The sequence below is a fragment of the Bos indicus x Bos taurus genome, chromosome 5, assembly GCF_003369695.1.
Source record: "Bos indicus x Bos taurus breed Angus x Brahman F1 hybrid chromosome 5, Bos_hybrid_MaternalHap_v2.0, whole genome shotgun sequence".
In the NCBI taxonomy this organism is placed as follows: domain Eukaryota; kingdom Metazoa; phylum Chordata; class Mammalia; order Artiodactyla; family Bovidae; genus Bos; species Bos indicus x Bos taurus.
In genome coordinates this window covers 92003008-92022907 of record NC_040080.1, presented here as the reverse complement: position 1 = coordinate 92022907, position 19900 = coordinate 92003008, and the positions used below count along the sequence as shown (strand labels likewise).

At 40.1% G+C, this 19900-nt stretch overlaps 1 non-coding gene and 1 pseudogene across 1 annotated transcript; both read right to left on the bottom strand.

Annotated features, from left to right (window-relative positions):
• Positions 1 to 17280: 17280 nt before the first annotated feature.
• Positions 17281 to 18157, bottom strand: LOC113893576 (annotated as a pseudogene).
• On the bottom strand, positions 17558 to 17661 carry LOC113893828. The gene has a single exon (XR_003511354.1). It is a non-coding gene; the product is annotated as a U6 spliceosomal RNA (small nuclear RNA).
• Positions 18158 to 19900: the final 1743 nt, after the last annotated feature.

Here is a 19900-nt window from a genome sequence, read left to right as displayed (position 1 = left end):
TTGTTGGATTTGATTTACTAACATTTTGTTAAAAATTGTTGCATCTGTGTTCATGAGGTGTTTTGGTCTACAATTTTCTTATAATGCCGTGTTTCTGGTATTAGAGTAATCCTGACCTCATAGAATAGGTTAGGAGGTAGTCCTTCCAGTTTTCTGGAAGAGTTTGTGTAGAATTTATATTATTTCTTCCTTAAATGGTTGATAGAATTGCCCAGATGAAATCATTTGGCCCAGAGTTTTCTTTGAAGGAAAGTTTTCACTACAAATTAAATGTCTTTAATAGATTAGGGCCATTCAGGTTTTTTATTTCTTCTTGAGTGAACTTTGATAGTTGTGTCTTTCAAGGAACTTCCATTTTATCTAAGTCATTGGATTTATAGCCATAGTGTTGTTCATAATAATACCATATTTTTCATTTACTACCTATAGAATCAGTAGTGATGCCAACTCTCTCATTCCTGAGATTGGTAATTTATGACTTTTCTCTCTCTCTTTTTTTTCTGATTAATTTGGCTAAAAGTTTATAATTTTTACTGACTTCCCCAAAGAACCACTTTTTGGTTTCATTGGTTTTTCTCTACCGATTTTCTTTGTTTTCTGTTATTGATTTCCACTCTGATCATTATTATTTCGTTTATTCTGCTTACTTTGTTTCATTTGTTCTTTTTCCTCCTAGATTCTTAAAGTAGAAACTGAGGTCATTGATTTGAGACCTTCTCCTTTTCCAAAACAGGCATTTATTGTTATACATTTCTCTCTAAGTACTGCTTTAACAGCAAACCGCAAACTGATATGTTAGGTTTTCATTTTAATTAAGTTAAAAAAACTTTCTAATCTCCCTTTTGATTTTTTCATTGCTTCATGGATTATTTAAAAGTATATTATCTAATTTTCAAATATTTAAGGATTTTCCAGCTATTTTTCTGTTATCAATTTCTAATTTTATCGCACTTTGGTCAGAGAACATGAATTGTATGACTTGACCCCTTTAAAAATTTTTGAGACTTTTTTTTAATAGCCCAGAATATGACTTATCTTGGTAAATATTCCATGTGCAATTGAGAAGGGTGTGTTCTCTGCTGTTCTATAAACATTAATTAGGTCAAGTTGATTAATAGTAGTGTTCAAGTGTACTATATTGTTCTATATCTTTACTGATTTTCTTTCTACTTTTTTATCAGTTATTGAGAGAAGGATGTTGAAATCTCTGAATATAATTGTAGATTAGTGCAATTCTATCAATGTTTGCCTCATATATTTTTGAAATTCTGTTATTAGGCACATTAGTGTTTAGGATTGTTATGGCAAGAGTGAATGTCGACATTCTAGGAATCAGCGAACTGAAATGGACTGGAATGGATGAATTTAACTCAGATGACCATTATATCTACTACTGTGGGCAGGAACCCCTCAGAAGAAATGGAGTGGCCATCATGGTCAACAAAAGAGTCTGAAATGCTGTACCTGGATGCAATCTCAAAAACGACAGACTGATCTCTGTTTGTTTCCAAGGCAAACCATTCAATATCACAGTAATCCAAGTCTATGCCCCAACCAGTAATGCTGAAGAAGCTGAAGTTGAACGGTTCTCTGAAGACCTCCAAGATCTTTTAGAACTAACACCCAAAAAAGATGTCCTTTTCATTATAGGGGACTGGAATGCAAAAGTAGGAAGTCAAGAAACACCTGGAGTAACAGGCAAATTTGGCCTTGGAATACGGAATGAAGCAGGGCAAAGACTAATAGAGTTTTGCCAAGAAAATGCACTGGTCATAACAAACACCCTCTTGCAACAACACAAGAGAAGACTCTACACATGGACATCACCAGATGGTCAACACCGAAATCAGATTGATTATATGCTTTGCAGCCAAAGATGGAGAAGCTCTATACAGTCAGCAAAAACAAGACCAGGAGCTGACTGTGGCTCAGACCATGAACTCCTTATTGCCAAATTCAGACTTAAATTGAAGAAAGTAGGGAAAACCACTAGACCATTCAGGTATGACCTAAATCAAATCCCTTATGATTATACAGTGGAAGTGAGAAATAGATTTAAGGGCCTAGATCTGATAGATAGAGTGCCTGATGAACTATGGAATGAGGTTCGTGACATTGTACAGGAGACAGGGATCAAGACCATTCCCATAGAAAAGAAATGCAAAAAAGCAAAATGGCTGTCTGGGGAGGCCTTACAAATAGCTGTGAAAAGAAGAGAAGCGAAAAGCAGAGGAGAAAAGGAAAGATATAAACATCTGAATGCAGAGTTCCAGGGAATAGCAAGAAGAGATAAGAAAGCCTTCTTCAGCGATCAATGCAAAAAATAGAGGAAAACAACAGAATGGGAAAGACTAGGGATCTCTTCAAGAAAATCAGAGATACCAAAGGAACATTTCATGCAAAGATGAGCTCGATAAAGGACAGAAATGGTGTGGACCTAACAGAGGCAGAAGATATTAAGAAGAGATGGCAAGAATACACAGAAGAACTGTACAAAAAAGATCTTCACGACCCAGATAATCACAATGGTGTGATCACTGACCTAGAGCCAGACATCCTGGAATGTGAAGTCAAGTGGGCCTTAGAAAGCATCACTATGAACAAAGCTAGTGGAGATGATGGAATTCCAGTTGAGCTATTCCAAATCCTGAAAGATGATGCTGTGAAAGTGCTGCACTCTATGCCAGCAAATTTGGAAAACTCAGCAGTGGCCACAGGACTGGAAAAGAGCAGTTTTCATTCCAATCCCAAGAAAGGCAATGCCAAAGAATGCTCAAACTATCGCACAATTGCACTCATCTCACACACTAGTAAAGTAATGCTCAAAATTCTCCAAGCCAGGCTTCAGCAATATGTGAACCATGAATTTCCTGATGTTCAAGCTGGTTTTAGAAAAGGCAGAGGAACCAGAGATCAAATTGCCAACATCTGCTGGATCATTGAAAAAGCAAGAGAGTTCCAGAAAAACATCTATTTCTGCTTTATTGACTATGCCAAAGTCTTTGACTGTGTGGATCACAATAAACTGTGGAATATTCTGAAAGAGATGGGAATACCAGAACACCTGATCTGCCTCTTGAGAAATTTGTATGGAGGTCAGGAAGCAACAGTTAGAACTGGACATGGAACAACAGACTGGTTCCAAATAGGAAAAGGAGTACGTCAAGACTGTATATTGTCACCCTGTTTATTTAACTTCTATGCAGAGTACATCATGAGAAACGCTGGACTGGAAGAAACACAAGCTGGAATCAAGATATCCGGCAGAAATATCAATCACCTCAGATATGCAGATGACACCACCCTTATGGCAGAAAGTGAAGAGGAACTCAAAAGCCTCTTGATGAAAGTGAAAGTGGAGAGTGAAAAAGTTGGCTTAAAGCTCAACATTCAGAAAACGAAGATCATGGCCTCTGGTCTCATCACTTCATGGGAAATAGATGGGGAAACAGTGGAAACAGTGTCAGACTTTATTTTTCTGGGCTCCAAAATCACTGCAGATGGTGACTGCAGCCATGAAATTAAAAGACGCTTACTCCTTGGAAGAAAAGTTATGACCAACCTAGATAGCATACTGAAAAGCAGAGATATTACTTTGCCAACAAAGGTCCGTCTAGTCAAGGCTAAGGTTTTTCCTGTGGTCATGTATGGATGTGAGAGTTGGACCGTGAAGAAAGCTGAGCACCAAAGAATTGATGCGTTTGAACTGTGGTGTTGGAGAAGACTCTTGAGAGTCCCTTGGACTGCGAGGAGATCCAACCAGTCCATTCTGAAGGAGATCAGCCCTGGGATTTCTTTGGAAGGAATGATGCTAAAGCTGAAACTCCAATCCTTTGGCCACCTCATGTGAAGAGTTGACTCATTGGAAAAGACTCTGATGCTGGGAGGGATTGGGGGCAGGAGGAGAAGGGGACGACAGAGGATGAGATGGCTGAATGGCATCACCGACTCGATGGATGTGAGTTTGAGTGAACTCCAGGAGTTGGTGATGGACAGGGAGGCCTGGCGTGCTGCAATTCATGGGGTCGCAAAGAGTCGGACATGACTGAGTGACTGAACTGAACTTAACTGAATATATCAAATACTGGCATGGTATTTCTTTTCATATTTTAAAAATGTTAACCTATTTATATCTTTATTTTTAAAATGGGTTTCTTTGGGGCAACATCTGGTTGAGCCTCGTTCCCCAGTCCCCCACTCCTGCCATCTAACAAGTTATGTTTTTCAATTGGGTGGTTAGACAATTTACAGTTCATGTGGTTATTAATATGGTTGGGGTTAAATCTAACATTGTGCCGTTTGTTTCCTATTTATCTTTCTATTCTTTATTTGTCCTCTTTTTATGCCTTATATTGATTAATGGATATTTATTTTATGAGGTAATTATAAAGAGAAGGAATGGAAATGAAATCCACAAAAATGGTTAAGCAGAATTACTAAAAGCTTCATGTAGTATAATTTATAAGAAAACCAGTGTGTAAATAAGTTAGAATTTTGAGGTTATAGATTTTTTAAAAATTCAATCTCATGACATGGAGAAACTCTTTCGTCTTCCTTGCCTTTGTTAATAGTTTTTATTTTGCATTTTTGAAACTCTATGATTGTTATAGTAAAGATGTATGTCTTACAAACCAGACCCTTTGGAGCTATCATTAGACAGTATTTGCCAAAGAGTGAGAGAGAACAGAGTTCTATATCCTTTCTCCAATATTTTAACAAACTTGGAAAGTCAGCCTCATGGGATTACATGGGGTTCATGTAATAGAATTTGTTACTTTTAAGCTCCATACAAGCTTTTCAAAATTTAAGAATTTTTGCTGACTTCATGAGAATCTTTGAAGGCATCAAAAATGTCAAGGATTTCCTTTAACAGCTAAGCTCATGTCAGAAAAAATTTCAGTACACCTAGAAATGAGTTTACATTTAGAAAGATGAACGAGGGATTAGACTTACCCAGGGTTGCTCTGGGGGCAAAACTAAGACCAGAGTTGGGAGTTCCTAGAAGATAAGTGCCAGCTCAGTATGAGGAAGGATGTTCTAATAGAGCTGATCAGCAACAAATCAGCCCACTCCGAGGAAAAGAGCCAAAAGCATTTGTTCAAGGAGAAACTGTTGGATCAGTCGTTGGACCCATTCAAAAATCTGATGAAAAGCTATGACCTTCTCTTTCTTCCCAGATAATTCACAGGTCCATGCACACACATGCACATATACTAACACACGGCTTTACATTCTCTTGTGAGACTCATCCTTGACCCCAGGTTAATGATGACTGATGTACACGGAGGTTTAAAGTGTGAAGTGGGACATGCCCCTTCCCACCCTGAGAGCCCGTGACCCTCTTATTCTGTCTCCACCCGCACCACTGCTTTTAGAGGTCACCTAGGGTTTAATGGAAATCCGGCAGAAGCACTTTCCCTCTGTGGATGTTCTGCCTGGCTTTTCCTCTCTACCTTTTGACCCAATAATAATTTACTTAATCTTCTATCCCTCATTCCAGACATTACTGCTTCCTCTAAATTTACTGTTCCCTTCAATGGTAACAGGATTTAATACCTTAGCTTTCTGTGATGCCACCAGACTCCAGTCTGGAGATTTTATCTCTGAGATTACTCCTAATCTCCCACACAGAAATATTGGTGATGTGGAGGACATTATTCACTCTAGTCTTCCTTTTCTCTGCAACCAGTGTGAAATCCCCCACAATAATATACACTATGTGCTAGAAGGCTTGTGGACTTTTGGACTATCCTACTTTTGGTTTAACTTACTTTTGGCTTCTTGTTGTTGCCTGTTGTTTAGTCGCTAAGTCATGTACGATTCTTTGAGACCCCATGGGCTATAGCCCACCAGGCTCCTCTGTCCATGGGATTTCCCAGGAAAGAATACTGGAGTGGGTTGCCATTTCTTTCTCCAGGGATCTTCATGACCCAGGGATCGAACCCACATCTCCTGCATTGGCAGGCAGATTCTTTACCACTGAGCCACCAGGGAAGCGCCCTCCCAGGATTGGCCCTTGCTAGGCCAGCTGTCTCTGACTTCATCTCCTATCTGCACCCATCTACACTCACTGGCCTCCCTCATTACTCAGAGACACCAGGGCTTTTGCACTTGCTGATCCTTCTGCCTGGATCATCCTTCTTCTCTCTTCCTCCAGACAGTCACAGGGTGTCCCCTTATTCCCTTTAGGTATAAACAGATATCTCTTTCTCAGTGATGCCTTCCCTGGTCATCCTATCCAAAATTTCAATTCTACCCCCAACGTTTCCAATTCCCCTTCCCTGCTTTATTTTTCTCCTTAGCAAATATCATTATTTATCATACTATCTATTTTATTTATTTGTCTTGTCTATTGTCTGACTCTCCCACTAGAACATAAACTCTGGTAGGGCAGGGATTTTAAGTCTGCTTTACTCACTGCTTTATCCTCAGTACCTAGAAGAAGATCTATCAAGCACTCAAAATATATTGAATAAATTACAGAAGAAAACTAAAATGGAAAAAAAAAAAGGTGTTAGCACAGGGTTAGATGAACAGATCCATGGAACTGAATGGAAATCCCAGAAACAGACCCCCCACATATATAAATCCTTGATGTTTGGCCATAGTTGATATTGCAGACCAATGGGGAAGTGACAGACTTTTCAATAAATGGTGCTGAAATTGGATAGCCACATGGAAAATAATGAAATTAGACTAGTTCCATGTGAAATAAAAATCTAAATGTGAAAGACAGAACTATAAGCTTTGACTCTAATACTGAAGAATAACTACATGGCCTCAGGGAAAAGAAGGATTTCTTAAAGAAGACACAAAAAGCACTATCTGTAAAGGAGAAGATAAATCCAGTCCTGATCAAATTGAATCTTTATTTTCCAAAAGATACCATAAAGAAAGTGGAAAGATAAGGTGTAGGATAGGGAAGATATCTGAAACACATATAACTGGCCCAAGGCTAAGATTAAGAGCTCTTGCAGTCAAACCACCGTTAGAAATGAGGCAAAAGACTCAAGCGCTTCACACAAAGAGAGATCTAAATGATCCGTAAGCACATAAAGAGGTGTTTGACTTTATTAACAATGAAAAATCAAGTTAAACCCTCAATGAAATGACTACCAGATTAACAGAAAAGTTCCAAATCTGACAGTGCCAGTATGTTGGCATAGATGTGGGACGAGGAGCTCTTTCATCTTCCATACCACTAATGGGCACCCTTGTGAGACAGAGTGGAATTATCCAGTCAAATGGAAGAGAAGCATATTCCATATCCCGGCAAGTTCACTCTCATGTGTGTGCCTTAGAGAAACTCAGGCTCATGTGCACCAGGATACATGGGGAAAAAATGTTCATAAAAGCAATGCTTACCATAGTCAAACGTCCTTCAACCCTAGAGTGAATAAGTTAAATGCAGTACAGTCACAGAAAAGACTACCACAATGAAAATGAGCTGACTAGCCCCACACGAAACGATGTGGATGACTCTCAGAAACATCGTGTTGGACACAGAAGCAAGACACAAAGTAGACAGAGCTGATCACTCCCTTTACATAAAGTTCAAAAACAGATCGACTACATTACATAAATTAGGGATCTGATATAGGTGGTAAAATATAAAGAAAAGCAAGAAAATGGTTATCACCAAGGTCAGGGCAGTGATTGCCTCTGTGGGGGAAGGAAGGAAATTATAATCGAGAAGGGACAACTGAAGGGCTTCTTGGGGGCCAACAGTGTTCTGTTTCTCAACTTGGGTGGCATTTTACAGGGCTTTGTTTTCTGATTTGTCTTGAAAAGATACTCTCTGTTTCATGCCCTCTACTGTAGGTATGATGCATCTCACAATAAAATTTTTAAATGTGGAAAAAGAAGAAGAAAGCTTGCAGCTGTAAATACTAGAGACAAAAGTTAAAACATCTAGGAAAATATAGTCCTGTTAAGTAAATGGAAACATTGGATCGATTAAAGAGTGAGATGTCACACATGCCTATGGCATGGCTTTGCGATATGGATGATCCCACCATAGGTACTAGGTAAAAATAAGAAAAATCAATTTGTAAAGCCGTTTCAGCAGGTATTCTAGCCAGTGTACAGAAATATGCTCATCATCTGAGATAAAGTAACAAGAGTCTGAAAGAGTCATTTAAAATTTTCAGTTATACTTGAGAAGAAAATTGTATACTAGTGTGGTGTATTACTAAAGTCAATACAAACTACAATACAGATGTACACTGTAATCCCACTGGCTCAGCACAGCACAGTTTCATTTTTCATATGCAGCCCGATGGGCAGCAAGCAGGAGAAGTAAAGTAGCTTTGCTCCACAGTCATTCAGGAATGTCCTGGATGTCAACAATCAGCTTGCAGACCCCACAGAAAGTTTTAGGGTTACATCGTTTCCGCCCACATTCCATTGGCCAGAATCTAATCACGTGGTCTGACATGCAAGGAATGATGGAAAACAAAGTCCTTTGCTAGAAGCCACATGTTAGCAGCAGCTCTATAATGTGCAAGGGGAACACAAGACTTCATGAAAAAGCTGGACTTCACTGCCACGGTGGTATTCATTATTTTATAAATTTTTGAAGGTTTCAGAATATATATTTTTTGACCCTCAAGGTTCCACTGTACATCAGCTACAGCATTGTTATAGTATGTTGTCTCAACTGTAAACTTCATATTGATAAGAAATGAGTCTTTCAGTCAAATCTCAACATGAATCAGCCATGACAGAAAACAGTAAAATTCTGTAAAGCAATTATCCTTCAATAAAAATAAATTAATTAAAGAAAGATATAATCATCAAAAAAAAAAAAAAGAAGAAATGACTTTCATTTTAACAGGTAAGAGCACATAGAAAAAGTCTAACCCCCTCATCCTATTTTACACAAAAGTTGACATAGTGTACAATGTGTTCTGCGTCTTGCTTTTATCACTTAACAGTATATCTTGGGACATTTCCAATGCCTTTACATAAAGAGCCTCCTCATTCTTTGTTATAACTGCATAGTATCCCACTATATGTATGCTTTGTCATTTCTTTAAGCAGGGACAGGTCCTATATCCCCAATGCCATATAGCACCCGATACGTAGGGAGGGCACTTTATAAATGTTTGGAAAAATGAATAACTCTGCCCTCAAGAAGATGGTACTATAATAAAGCATACAAACCTAGACATGAAGAAGGCCAAGAACATGGTATATTACAGTACACACGACACATTAAACAAGCAGAGATAATTTATTTTAAAGGTAATTATTCAAGTGGGACATGATGTCTAAGAGCCCATGTTCTGAGCTCACATTCAGACCACCTGAGCTGCAGTGTGAGCTCTACCATTCACTAAGTACACAATCTTGGGCAAATGGCTTACTCTCACTGTGCCTCCATTTCTTCACCTTTCAGTTGGGCTAACTAAACGGGATAATACACATTAAAACTTTGCACCGTTCCTGGCGTATCCCCAGCATTCAGTACAGGTTAGATATCATCTCAGATGAGATGGGGCTAACAGAGGCAGCCTCATGGAGGTGTGTTTTGATGGGAAAGGAGGAGGGTGGTACAAATAATACAAAGGTCTCAGCAGGAAGGAATGCCAGGAGCAAAGGTGTAGCCATAGGATCCCTAAGGACCCTCTGGGGGATGTCAACAGATTTGTATTTGGGGCACAGACCGCTTCCTGTGGAGTAATGAAAAAACGAGATTGGTGAGATGTAGACTCTGACAGCAAATTGAAATTTGTGATTAATACCAGTGTAAGTCAGAGAGATGACATTGCATAGCTCTGTCTCAGGAAGATAATTTTAATACGCAGTGTTCAAGATAGATCAGAAAGACGAGGGAAAGAAAAAAACCAATACTGTGTGATGATCATTTTAGTGTTTCGAAACATCAAATCACCGTGCTGGGCCCCTGGAACTGACAGTGTCATGGGTAAATTTTTACTTTAATTTTCCTGACCAGCCACACCCATTAATAAAACAACTGATATTATGTTCCTACTTTGTGTTGACCCTTCATAAACTTGATCTCATTTTGCTCTCACTCAGCTCTGTGATGAAGGTGTTATTAGCCCCATTGTAGAAACAGCCTGACTTGAGGAGGCTGGGTATTATGCACTGCCCACAGCTCCGAGAATAGAGAGTCACAAAGTGAAGTAGAACCTGAACTTGTCTGACTCCAAAGCAGAGGTGTGCTAGGACTGACACATACAGCCTTGCAAGAGCCGATAGGCAAAATTTCAGGAATTTCGTGAGCGTTTGTCAAGCAGTTAAGAGATACAAGCTTCAGTAATGCAAAACTTAAGTGATGCAAACTTACACTTAAATTATATTTAAAACAAGAGAATACTGAAAATTCATCACTTCCTAAATATTATCACTACCTGTGATAGTGTCTATGCTCTTAAGGTTATTTACATCTTTTGGATCTGTAGAGTGGAAATACTAAGTAATGTTATGCTACCCTGAATCTCTTCCCAGCTATAGTCAGTAAGATCATGTTGATAGCTTGAAATTGACCATGATGGGAGTATTTACAACATAACAAATGGGACACATTACAATTCAGGACTTGATTTATCATTTTGCCAATTGTCTAGACTTAAGAAGGTGGTGGGAAAATGTTAGGAATGTAGACTAAACTTAAAAGTGTGTTGTGTCTATAGCTACTACATTTTTCAAAACACAAAAACATTGAGGAATGATTCTTTCAGTATTAGAAGACTGTTATCTGATTCAGCAAGAAGTCACTTATGCTATTGACAAACCAGTGAAGTTTCAACATATGTCTTTGCTGTTCATTTTGCTCTTATTCATAAATGTAAACAAAAACACCAACCAACATTCATGACAAAACTGTAGTCTTTTGTCAACTGCAACCATAGGTTGGCTATGGACACAGAGTTAGGGAAAAACCCCAAGAGCTTTCTGTGAGAATGCATGGGCTAATTGGCTATATGGTTGTTGCCGATCAGTCTCTAAGTTGTGTCCAACTCTTTGCGACCCCATGTACTGCAGCACACCAGGCTTCCCTGCCCTTCACCATCTTCCAGAGCTTGCTCAAACGCATGTCCATTGAGTCAGTGATGCCATCCAACCATCTCATCCTCTGTCGCTCCCTTCTCCTCCTGCCCTCAATCTTTCCCAGCATCAGGGTCTTTTCTAATGAGTCAGTTCTTTCCATCAGGTGGCCAAAGTGTTGGAGCTTCAACTTCAGCATCCAGTCCTTCCAATGAATATTTAGGTTTTATTTCCTTTAGGATTGACTGGTTTGATCTCCTTGCTGTCCAAGTGACTCTCAAGAGTCTTCTCCAACACCACAGTTCAAAAGCATCAATTCTTCAGCTCTCAGCCTTCTTTATGGTCCAACTCTCACATACGTACATGACTACTGGAAAAACCGTAACTTTGACTATATGGGCCTTTGTTGGCAAAGTGATGTCTCTGCTTTTTAATACTCTCTCTAGGTTTGTCATAGCTTTCCTTCCAAGGAGCAAGCGTCTTTTAATTTCATGTCCGCAGTCACAGTCCACAGTGATTTTGGAGCCCAAGAAGATAAAGTCTATCACTATTTTCATTTTTCCCCATTTATTTGCCATGAAGTGATGGGACTGATGCCATGATCTTATTTTTTGAATGTTGAGCTTTTAACCAGCTTTTTAACTCTCCTCTTTCACCCTCATCAAGAATCACTTTAGTTCCTCTTCACTTCCTGCTATATGGTCATTTACAACAAAGAGTGGTATATTTAATAATATTTGTAAGCTGTGTGCTACCTATCCTTTCTATTAGTAAAATTTCTAATAAACATATATATGCACATTTTTCTAGAAAGCCAGTTGCTGAACATTTATCAACCCTTCAGCACTCTAAGTTGTCACATCACCTTGCCTCCCAATGGGAGAGGGAGACCAACTGTGCTTGTCTAGATCAAGTTAATGAATACCAGCCTCCATCAAACATAGTATACTTATTTTAGGCAAACTGTGCTATTTTCTTTTAACCTTTTCCCTGATTTTATTCTAGGTCCTTGAAATACATCACTTCTTATTTTCAGCCCAAATTATGCAAGTATGTAAGACTTCCTCTAATTCTGTAAATAGTAATTTTCTGACTCTGCCTTTTCCTTCAACATACTGATTCATCAGTTCTAAGATGCACTTTTTTTTTCACATTCTAACATCTCTGAAATCGAGAATCTTCTTATAGTCACTGTTGGCCCGGCAGCAGCTGTGTCACTGCTTCCCATGTGTGAACTTGGCCATAGCTCTTCTACTGGCATCACTGCAGATGAGCTTAACTGATGTCTAAAACGTCCTTTACAAGGCTGCTCGCTGAAATAAAAGGTTACCGTAGTCACAGAACTGCAGAGAAACAGAGCAACAGGGACAAACTGGTAGAAATAAACCAAACATTTCACTATGGAGGAATGGCCAAAATGCTAATTCTCTTGTAAAGACCAAGAGCTTTATAAGACCGAAGAAAGGAAAAGGCCCACAACTAGACGAAGTTGGGCTCCATTTTGCACCTGACATACATATATGCAAAGCAGTGTCAGTCAGAACATCATGCACCAAATGCAGCAAATAAAGGGAGGAAAAATGGCCAAATCTCTAGGAATAAGTAAAATTTGAGATTTGCTGAAATTTGATTACTAGTTTTATTTTCCTCTTCCATTCACGGATTTATATCATCAAACATTGCTTTGCATGTATCTCAAATATCATGTGTTTTGGTATTTAACTAGACAAATATAAAAGCTACTTTGAAACCAAAAGAAGGCCATCTCCACATAGGATCTGTCCTAACTCTATATGCTTCTGTTTCAGTCTTCCCTCCTTTAGAATATAACAGCAACCAACTGCTTTTTTCAAATAACTTTTAGATTGATGCATAATGCACATATAAAAAATGCAAACATTGTAAAGGTGCAGTTCAAAGAATTACTACAAAGTAACCACCATGCAGGTTAAGAAAAGAACATCAATAGTGTCCCAGACAGGTCCCCCCCAGTTACTAACTCTACTCTCTTCCCCAAAGATAACCTCTAACAATATAGATTCATTGTGCCCATTTTTAAACTTTATATAAATAGAATGAGATAGTTTATATTGTTTACTTTCACTCAATAACATGTTTCTGAGATTTATCATTAGCCCTATTCTCACATTGAATCAAACTTCAGGAGTGAGAAGGGAGAGTCAATGCTTTTCAAAAATATTGATAACCCTACTCTTAAGAGACTTTGGGTTTCCCAGGTGGTGCTAGTGGTAAAGAACCCACCTGCCAATGCAGGAGACATAAGAGATGTGGGTTTGACCCCTGGGTCGAGAAGATCCCCTGGAGGAGGGCATGGCAACCCACTCCAGTATTCTTGCCTGGAAAATCCAATGACTGGCAGGCTACAGTCCATAGGGTCACACAGAGTCAGACACAACTAACCACACACCCACACAAGAGACTTTGGGATCTTCTAATTGCTCTCTTCTCTTCCTCAATGTGAAAACATTGACCTTGCCTTACACTTTTTCCTTTCCCTATATTTTTTTGAGCTGAATTCCCTTTCTCACCACTTCCCAGCACCAGCAGATACTAGATGCTTCCAGTGGGACCCCCAGACAGCACTCCCATCTCCTCGGCCTCCCCATCAGGAGAAGAGGCTTATTCCTTGCTCTTGTCATAGTTGGCCAGCACCCAGGGCTGGTATGGTGCCTCATAGGAGGGCATCCAGAAATCCAGGAGTTTCCTTCTACCTTGTTGCTCTGCCGTCCTCATGATGGCAGTCCTCATGTTCCAAGATCAGATCAGATCAGATCAGTCGCTCAGTTGTGTCCAACTCTTTTCGACCCCATGAATCGCAGCACTCCAGGCCTCCCTGTCCATCACCAACTCTCGGAGTTCACTCAGACTCACGTCCACCGACTCAGTGATGCCATCCAGCAATCTCATCCTCTGTCGTCCCCTTCTCCTCCTGTCCCCAATCCCTCCCAGCATCAGAGTCTTTTCCAATGAGTCAACTCTTCGCATGAGGTGGCCAAAGGATTGGAGTTCCAGCTTTAGCACCAGTCCTTCCAAAGAAATCCCAGGGCTGATCTCCTTCAGAATGGACTGGTTGGATCTCCTTGCAGTCCAAGGGACTCTCAAGAGTCTTCTCCAACACCACAGTTCAAAAGTATCCATTCTTCAGCGCTCAGTTTTCTTCACAGTCCAATTCTCACATCCATACATGACCGCAGGAAAAACCATAGCCTTGACTAGATGAACCTTTGTTGGCAAAGTAATGTCTCTGCTTTTGAATATGCTATCTAGGCTGGTCATAACTTTCCTTCCAAGGAGTAAGTGTCCAAGATAAGGCACCACAGAATCGACCTTGTGAGCAGTAGGATAGGGAGGCGGGAGAGAAAGGCTTGTTCCTGTCTTTAAGGGTGCAGTCTGAAAATTGCACAGGTTACCTTTTCTCATAACAGCCTATAAGCCAGAACTTTGTCATATGGCCACACTGAACTGCAAGGAAGAATAAACAGCTATCTTACTTCTGGAAGACCATGAGCCCAGGCTTAGAAGAAGGGGAGAGCTTATGTTGGAGAGCAACTGGCACTCCCTGCCACCCCATCCTTGGAGTGAATGCCAGCTGAAATGCCAACACTTTTACTAGGCCCCCCTGCTGAATCCCCCAGTATCCAGAAGCACTGAATCCCAGCAGCTCTGCCTCTTAGCAATGATGCTCCTCAAAACATGCTCAGAACCCTTTGTACCTCTTGGATTCTTTCATCACTTCTGTGCACATGTCTTATTCCCCTACCAAATGTAAATCTCCTTGAGGGCAGGATCCAAGTTGGATTCAGTTTGCATTTTCCATGCTAGGAAGCAGTTCTTGCATTGAAATTGGTTCAAGTATTTATCCTGCCTTCCTGTGGGAACTATAAATAGGGATAACCAAATAGGTAAGGAGAAATTTCCTTTTATAGAAATATTCCAGCTAATATATAAAGAAGAAATGATAGGATTAAAATATCACCACTTCATAATTCCTAAAGAAATAATAATGGATTGAACACGACTGCTGACACCTCAAAAGGAGAGACAAACCTACACATTTTTAAACCTCTGCCATTTGGGGGCTTCCCAGGAAAAGCTGGTGAAGAATCCACCTACCAATGCAGGACACATGAGAGATGGGGGTTCAGTCCCTGGGTCAGGAAGCTCCCCAGGTGGAGGAAATGGCAACCCACTCCAGTATTCTTGCCTGGAAAATTCCATGAACAAAGGAGACTGGTAGGCTACAGTCTATGGGGTCACAAAGAACTGGACATGACCAAACACGTGCACACACACACACACACACATAGTTATTAGTTTATTAGTATCATCCAGGACTCAGATGTTCAGTATTCCTCCTGAAATTACATAAAAATGCAAATGGAAAGAATCCAAGTCAAAATTATGTAACAAAACAGCACTCTATCACAAAAGCATGTTAAATTATAAGAATGTTATTTTAAAACACTGGCACTTTAAGAAAATGATAGTCTTGAAAACCACAGAATTGCCAAATTGCTCTCTAAACTGCTAAGCAGATAAACATATGACTCTAATGAATGAGCTTGAATTTTAAAAAAAAATCAAATTCAAATAAATCAGATAATTCACACTGAGATACAAAGTTTATGTATCTTATTCCCTCATGTCTATTGATTATAAAGGGGCAAACCATAATATAGGAAAATATACCTGATTTAAAGTGTGGTACACAATTTTAAAAGTTGACCCAATTAAATAAGTATCTTTAATGGAACATCTCAAGTTTCCTAAATAATCCACATTTAGATAAAAAGGAAAAGATATTTACAGCCAGCACTTTTTTCCCAGAGCCTCTGTCAATGTCAACAAAAAAACTTAATATGTCAGTCTTGAATTTTAAGCTCACACTTCTGGGGCTTCATTCTCAGGTTTTTAACAAGGGAACTGCAAATATAACTGCCCAGCACATGGACTGTTTCACTAGTCCCTCAGGGACAGACTTTCAAAATGCTTAATTCCAATAATCCCATGCTGTGAGTAGATGGGTTAGTCTTCACTTTGTAAGTGTAACTGGGCTCTGTGAACCGGATATCAACTGATCAAGATTTGAGCCTCAGTTATGAAGGAAATCTATCTCAATTCAACTTTTATTATCCTCATCATGAGTATGCAAGGTATGTAGACAAAAGCTTTTTATCAGCTAACTATATGAAAGATAAAACACTGTAATAATCCATGCGATCAAAAATGGGCAAAAGGAAAAGACTAGCTTCTGCTCAAGGATAAAATTTTCAGACCTACGGAAAGGACCAGAGAAGGCAATGGCACCCCACTCCAGTTCTCTTGCCTGGAAAATCCCATGGACGGAGGAGCCTGGTAGGCTCCAGTCCATGGGGTCACTAAGAGTCGGGCATGACTGAGCGACTTCACTTTTACTTTTCACTTTCATGCATTGGAGAAGGAAATGGTAACCCACTTCAGTATTCTTGCCTGGAGAATCCCAAGGACAGGGGAGCCTAGTGGGCTGCCGTCTATGGGGTTGCACAGAGTCAGACACGACTGAAGTGACTTAGCAGCAGCAGCAGCATGGAAAGGACAATACTAATAAAAAGTTGTATTTGTTTAGAAGCATTCAGAATGTCAACAAAACAGCTGCAATTTTTTTTTTTTTTTTTTGCAATTACAGGGTGGTGTTCAGTTAACAGAATAAGAATTATTTCATATAAGCTTCATCAGAGGCCACTGAAGATGAAAAAAACTTCCATTCCCATATATAACTAACTTGCGCTATGCACCAATAAGAACATGCTTTAAATTTCCAGGCAAATTTGCAACCCCCATATAGTACCAGGCAGGGTTAGTAGCTGTTGAAAGTATCACTGGGACAGGGCCATCTAAAGACACATTTTGGTAGTATGTTAACTATATAAAAAAAAGACACTGTGCAGTTTAAAAACAAATCTTACACAGCCTTACATTCCAGTTTTTTTCTTTGAAAGGAGTGAGCTGTCCACATGGGGGTTAAATTCTTTATAGACAAGAGAAAAAAAAACTGGGTTAGAAGCAACTTATTCATCATCTTCCTCTTCATTTTCTTTTTTAAAAAACTGTTGCCTTATTTATTTCTGGCTGCACTGGGTCTTCACTGATGCAGGCTTTTCTCTATTTGTGGTGAGTGGGGGCTACTCCCTAGTTGCAGTGCACAGGCTACTCCCTAGTTGCAGTGCACAGGCTACTCCCTAGTTGCAGTGCACAGGCTTCTCATTATGGTAGCTTCTCTTGCTGCAGGGCTCCAGGCTCAGGAGACTCAGTGGTTGCAGCTCTTGGGCTCTCCTCATATTCCTTCTTATTCTTGCTTTTTTCAGCCTTGACGACTCCTTTGGTTGCTGCACTGCGATAGTCACTCAGTCATGTCTGACTCTTTGCAACCCCAACTCCGAGCCACCAGGGAAGCCTACTATTAAGAGATATTTCTAAGTATAAAGACAGGTCAACTTAAAAAGTATCAGCAGATAAATGCTTGACTTTATCTTATAATCTATGAAAATACGGAAGCTTCAGGAACTAGCATGTCATCCTTGTGCAGGGCCATGCTGATCATCTGCATCGTTGCAACGTTAGTATATGCGCTCACTGTTGCCGCGCCGAGTTTCCCTTTAGCCTGGCATGCAGCAATACTCTTCTCGTACTTTCCCTCCAGCTGAGCAGTCTTCTCACAAGATGCTTGGCATCTGCTGCAGTGTTAATCCACATCTCTCCCAGTTTCTTTGCAGCTTTGCCCGTGAAGAGGCCAGGGTGTTCTCCTTTGATCTTGGACAATACTCAGAACAAAACCAGGAAAAGGCCGAAGGAGGCCTCTTGGGTACATTGGGGTCTTTGAACTGCTTTTTTGTTTCCTCTTTAGGAGGGATATAAATTTTAATTTCTTCTTCATGACGGGCCTTGTCTGTCTGCCTTTGCCATGTCTACGAATGTCCCTTTCGCTTGAGCAAACGTGGTCCTCCACCTCTCTGCACACTTAGAAAACTCTGAGACGTTGACTGAGCATCTGGGTGCTTCTTCTTGTGCTCCTCCCAGCAAGTTCACACAGAAAATGCATATGATGTTTTTCTCTTGGCTTCTTAGGATCTCCTTGGCCCATGTTTAGTTATTTTTCTGCAGCCATGCACAGGGTCACCCAGTGCTACCCGGCTCTCACTCACCCTGGTGCCATCTCTGAGAAACTCAACATACTGCGATGGCTGTGAGACCGGGAGCCAGACACAGCCTCCTCACTCTCTCCAATCTGTCAACAACCGTACATTTTGTGTCTGTCTGACAGGGTCTTTCAAAAATAGATAATCTGGGGACTTCCGTGGCAGTCCAGTTAAGACTTCAAACTTCCATTGCAGGAGGCATGGGTTCTACCCCTAGCCAGGGAACTAAGATCCCACATGCATTGAGGTACAGATGGAAAAATAAAATCTGAATTTAAAAGAAATATAGAGCAGGGGGGAATATTTTAAATAATACCATAAGTGGGAATCTCTAAAGGACAACTGACCTGGTTTCTTCAATATGTAAGTTGAAAGGAAAAAAGAGAAAGACAAAAGGGAAAAACCTATATAGATTACAAGAAGCTCGAAAGGTGCATCAGTCACTTGCAATATGTAGACCTTATTTCAGTTCAGTTCAGTCGCTCAGTCGTGTCTGACTCTTTGCAACCCCATGAATCGCAGCACGCCAGGCCTCCCTGTCCATCACCAGCTCCTGGAGTTCACTCAAACTCATGTCCATCGAGTCAGTGATGCCATCCAGCCATCTCATCCTCTCTCGTCCCCTTTTCCTCCTACCCCCAATCCCTCCCAGCATCAGAGTCTTTTCCAATGAGTCAACTCTTCGCATGAGGTGGCCAAAGTACTGAAGTTTCAGCTTTAGCATCAGTCCTTCCAAAGAAATCCCTGGGCTGATCTCCTTCAGAATGGACTGGTTGGATCTCCTTGCAGTCCAAGGGACTCTCCAGAGTCTTCTCCAACACCACAGTTCAAAAGCATCAATTCTTCGGCGCTCAGCTTTCTTCACAGTCCAACTCTCACATCCATACATGACCACTGGAAAAACCATAGCCTTAACTAGATGGACCTTTGTTGGCAAAGTAATATCTCTGCTTTTGAATATGCTATCTAGGTTGGTCATAACTTTCTTTCCAAGGAGTAAGCGTCTTTTAATTTCATGGCTGCAGTCACCATCTGCAGTGATTTTGGAGCCCCCAAAAATAAAGTCTGACACTGTTTCCCCTGTTTCCCCATCTATTTCCCATGAAGTAATGGGACCAGATGCCATGATCTTCGTTTTCTGAATGTTGAGCTTTAGGCCAACTCTTTCACTCTCCTCTTTCACTTTCATCAAGAGGCTTTTTAGTTCCTCTTCACTTTCTGCCATAACGGTGGTGTCATTTGCATATCTGAGGTGATTGATATTTCTCCCAGCAATCTTGATTCCAGCTTGTGCTTCTTGCAGCCCAGCGTTTGTCATGATGTACTGTAAACAAACAATGAAAATAACCAAACATGCAAACCTGAACTGAGTGAATATTTGATATGAAGCAATTATTGTTAATTTTTAAGGTCCAATAATGATATTATGGTTATGTCCTTGGTTAGGAGTTCTTATCTTTTGGAGATTCAAGTTGAAATATTTACAGATTAAATAACATAAAGCCATGGGGGAGGGGTGTATAGGTGAAAAATAGAAATGAGTTGATAGTTATAGTTGGGTGATGGGTACATGGAGTTTTATTATATATTTTCTCTACATTTATTTTTGCTTGAAATTCTCCATAATATATTTTTAATACAAAAAATGGCCTCCTTCATGGTGTCTAGATCAGTATTTACACATAGCA